This window comes from Tachyglossus aculeatus, chromosome 17 (assembly GCF_015852505.1).
Source record: "Tachyglossus aculeatus isolate mTacAcu1 chromosome 17, mTacAcu1.pri, whole genome shotgun sequence".
Classification (NCBI taxonomy): domain Eukaryota; kingdom Metazoa; phylum Chordata; class Mammalia; order Monotremata; family Tachyglossidae; genus Tachyglossus; species Tachyglossus aculeatus.
In genome coordinates this window covers 10,075,399-10,080,101 of record NC_052082.1, presented here as the reverse complement: position 1 = coordinate 10,080,101, position 4,703 = coordinate 10,075,399, and the positions used below count along the sequence as shown (strand labels likewise).

At 45.4% G+C, this 4,703-nt stretch overlaps 1 non-coding gene across 1 annotated transcript; it reads left to right on the top strand.

Moving 5' to 3' along the window:
- Window positions 1-704: 704 nt before the first annotated feature.
- TRNAY-GUA lies at window positions 705-794 on the top strand. Its single transcript is given in 2 exon segments — window positions 705-741; window positions 759-794. It is a non-coding gene; the product is annotated as a tRNA-Tyr (tRNA).
- The last annotated feature ends 3,909 nt before the right edge of the window (window positions 795-4,703 follow it).

The following is a 4,703-nucleotide window of genomic DNA, read 5'->3' as shown; positions in this document are numbered from 1 at the left end:
TTTCCCTGCTCCTGGCAGGGCCCATCTCCATCCCAAAGCCTGCACAAAGTAGGTGGGGGGCTTCTCCCACCATGTTGGGCAAGGGGGTGGGAGTGGTCAGGTGCTCCTTGTTAGCAAGCTAAAGTTTCGGAACAGCAACCTGGGGGTGACTATCCATATTTGCTAAAGAAACGATTCATTTTTCCTTTCTATTCCCTTCCGACTCCTCGTTCCGGCGGACCGGATGGCCAACAGGTGAGTGGGACCCGATCTGGGGAAGACGGGAGGAAGAGGAGTGTTGGGGTTCGCAGCGGGAATCGCCCCATTTCGCAGGCGAATTTGCCATTGCACAAATCTTCCGGCACCGGCCTGTTTACTCTTGTTTGATCTTTGTTGTCTTAGGCTCGATTCTTCATCGACACAAGAGGACTGGAGAGTGAGCCAGAGGAATGTGCCCTGATGAAACTGGTTTGGAAATCGGAATTGTCTTGGTCACGGACTTTGGCTCAGGACAAGCTTTGGGTTGGTTGTCAGGAGCTAATTTATGCTGTTCGCTATCAAGTTTTTCAAGATCCTGACCTGTCATTGCAAACCTGGATTTCCTTGTTATACTACAAGCAGCTCGTGAGGAAAAGATTTGTGATAAATTTTGCTTCTCCGTGTGGAGTACATCAGGGGATGGCCATAAAGAAATGTAATCTAGTTTTTTTTAAAAGACATTACTCCCTTCGATAGCTCAGCTGGTAGAGCGGAGGGCTGTAGATGACTGCGCTGTAGGAATCCTTAGGTCGCTGGTTCAATTCCGGCTCGAAGGAGAGAATTAATTTAGAGAAGCAGCATGGCTCAGTGGAAAGAGCACGGGCTTTGGAGTCAGAGGTCATGGGTTCAAATCCCGGCTCTGCCAATTGTCAGCTGTGTGACTTTGGGCGAGTCACTTAACTTCTCTGTGCCTCAGTTCCCTCATCTGTAAAATGGGGATTAAGACTGTGAGCCCCACGTGGGACAACCGGATCACCTTGTATCTCCCCAGCACTTAGAGCAGTGCTTTGCACATAGTAAGCGCTTAACAAATACTATCATTATTATTATTGATAAGCACTTACTATGTTCCAGATACTGTACTAAGTGCTGGAGTAGATACAAGCTAATCAGGTTGGACACGGTCCATGTCCCACATGGGATTCACCATCCCCATTTGGCAAAAGAGGAAACAAATAATAATAATAATAATAATAATAATAATAGCATTTGTTAAGCACTTACTATGTGCAAAGCACTGTTCTAAGCACTGGGGAGGTTTCAAGGTGATCAGGTTGTCCCACGAGGGACTCACAGTCTTCATCCCCATTTTACAGATGAGGGAAATGAGGCCCAGAGAAGTGAAGTGACTTGCCCAAAGTCACACAGCTGACAAGAGGGGGAGCCGGGATTTGAACCCACGACCTCTGACTCCAAAGCCCGGGCTCTTTCCACTGAGCCACACTGCTTCTCCAAGTGAGGTGACTTGCCGAAGACCACATAGCGAACAAGTGGTGGAGCTGGGATTAGAACCCAGGTCCTTTTGACTCTTAGTCCCGTGCTCTTTCCACTCGCTTTTCCATTTTAGGAAAGGTTAAAACACTGCCATCCCTCCCAGGGTCGCACCTGGAGAGTTTCCAGTCCTCTACCAGTCTCAGCTACGGGAGGGAGAGTCAAGCAGAGGCCTACCCATTCCATTCCCAACTTGGCCAGTGGCTAGCGAGTGGAAGGCAACAAGCCAAAACTCACCTATACTGGGCACCAGTGGCCTGGGAGAGATTCAAGGGTGGAGGCTCAAGTTTACTGCATGGAAGGAGGCAATGGTCAACCCCTTCCGGATTTTTACCAAGAAAACTCTGTGGATCCACTACCAGAACGGTTGCAATCAATCAATCAATCAATCAATCAATGATTGCAGATGGAGGTGGGGTGTTCTGGAAGAGATGTGCCCGTGCTGTCGCTATGGGTCGGAGATGACTTGACAGCATTCGATGAGAATCAATCAATCAATCAATCAATCAATCATATTTATTGAGCGCTTACTGTGTGCAGAGCACTGTACTAAGCGCTTGGGAAGTACAAGTTGGCAACACATAGAGACGGTCCCTACCCAACAGTGGGCTCACAGTCTAAAAGGGGGAGACAGAGAACAAAACCAAACATACTAACAAAATAAAATAAATAGAAAATACTGCAAACGCTTGAGAAGTCCAAGCCGACTCAAATTGACCAACGGTAATTTTCCAGGGAATATTCTGCCTCCCAAGAAATCAAATAATAATAATAATAATAATAATAATAATAATAATGATGGCATTTGTTAAGCTCTTACTATGTGCAAAGCACTGTTCTAAGCGCTGGGGAGGATACAAGGCGATCAGGTTGTCCCACGGGGGGGCTCATAGTCTTCATCCCCATTTTACAGATGAGGGAACTAATCTGTAAAGCTCATTCGCCCAGTGGAGATAAAGCCCAAATGATTTATCTTAGTACCTCAATTGGTTCAAGTGGCCCTGGTCTCCTGGCCCATATTTCATGGGATAACCACCAGGAGGTACTGGATACGACCCTGGGAACATGCCTGGAAGACTCAAGCGCTTACTTGAGCTCTGCACACAGTAAGCATTCAGGAAATCATCATCATCAATCGTATTTATTGAGCGCTTACTGTGTGCAGAGCATTGTACTAAGCGCTTGGGAAGTACAAATTGGCAACATATAGAGACAGTTCCTACCCAATACGATTGAATGAATGAATATATGTATATGTGTTTGTACGTATTTATTACTGTAGTTTATTTGCACATATTTATTCTATTTATTTTATTTTGTTAATATGTTTTGTGTCTGTCTCCCCCTTCTAGACTGTGAGCCCACTGTTGGGTAGGGACCGTCTCTATATGTTGCCAACTTGGACTGCCCAAGCGCTTAGTACAGTGCTTTGCACACAGTAAGCGTTCAAGAAATACTATTGAATGAATGAATGAATGAAATGGCAATCAATCATATTTATTGAGCACCAATTGTGCTGTACTAAGCACTTGGGGGAGTATAACAGAGTTCCCTGCCTGTCATGAGCTTCCAAAAGCCCAAGAGGCAGGGAGACACAGAGAGAAGGGATAGGCCCAGGACATTTTTCTAATCTGAAATCGAGTTTAAATCTTAAAGCTAGCTCTCTTCCTCCCTTCAAGGCCCTACTGAGTGCTCACCTCCTCCAGGAGGCCTTCCCAGATTGAGCCCTCTCCTACCTCTCCCCCTCCTCCCCCTCTCCATCCCCCCCGCCTTACCGCCTTCCCCTCCCCACAGCACCTGTATATATGTATATATGTTTGTTCGTATTTATTACTCTATTTATTTTACTTGTACATATCTATTCTATTTATTTTATTTTGTTAATGTGTTTTGTTTTGTTCTCTGTCTCCCCCTTCTAGACCGTGAGCCCACTGTTGGGTAGGGACCGTCTCTATGTGTTGCCAACTTGTACTTCCCAAGCGCTTAGTACAGTGCTCTGCACACAGTAAGCGCTCAATAAATACAATTGATTGATTGATTGATTGAGCTCACTTTCCAGTTAGGAGCCAGCCCTATCGCAACCCCTAAGCAGTTCATGCCTCTGACTCGCTGCAGTCTAATTCACGAGTGATTACTCACTTTTCCACTTGAGTTTGCATGGGCAAAGCAAACGCAATCAAAAGCTGACTTTGGAAATCTCCAAACTATAAATACACCTTGCCTCATGCATTTAGAATTCCTAAGGGATAGACTTTGGTCCCTCTTCAAATAACCTTTTGTTGATTTAAGCCCTGTAGCTGATAATGACTAACACGAATCTTAACAAGCACCATTTTTTCCCTCAACTTAGAAGGGTGAGGGCCAAAAAGTCCTGAAAAAAATAGTCCGTTTGGAAAACGCAAATGGTGTTTGTCAGGAAGCAGCCTGGACCCAGGAGTCCGTTATTATTATTATTATTATTATTATTATTAGAGAAGCAGCATGGCTCAGTGAAAAGAGCCCAGGCTTGGGAGCCAGAGGTCATGGGTTCTAATCCCAGCTCCACCACTTATCGACTGTGTGACTTTAGGCAAGTCACTTCACTTCAGTGAGCCCACTGTTGGGGAGGGACCGATGAGGGAACTGAGGCACAGAGAAATTAAGTGACTTGCCCAAAGTCACACAGCTGATAGCTGGCAGAACCGGGATTTGAACCCATAACCTCTGACTGCAAAGCCCATGCTCTTTCCATTGAGCCATGTTGCTTCTCATCTGTAACATGGGGATGAAGACTGTGAGCCCCACATGGGACAACCTGATTACCTTGTATCTACCCCAGTGCTTAGAACAGTGCTTTGCACATAGTAAGCGCTTAACAAATACCAACATTATTATTCTAAAATTTATTCTGGCAATCCTTCTACTTTTATTATTATTATTTTTATTATTAGTGTAATAGTTGTGGTATTTGTTAAGCCCTTACTATGTGCCAGGCAGACACTGTACTAAGTGCTGGGGTGGATATAAGCCAATCAGGTTGTACCCTGCTCCTGTCCCATGTGGGGCTCACAATCTCAATGTTCTTCAGCGCTTACTATGTATCAAGCACTGTTCTAAGCCTTTATTGGATTACTGTATCAGCCTCCTCTCTGATCTCCCATCCTCCTGTCTCACCCCACTTCAATCCATACTTCACGCCGCTGCCCAAATTGTCT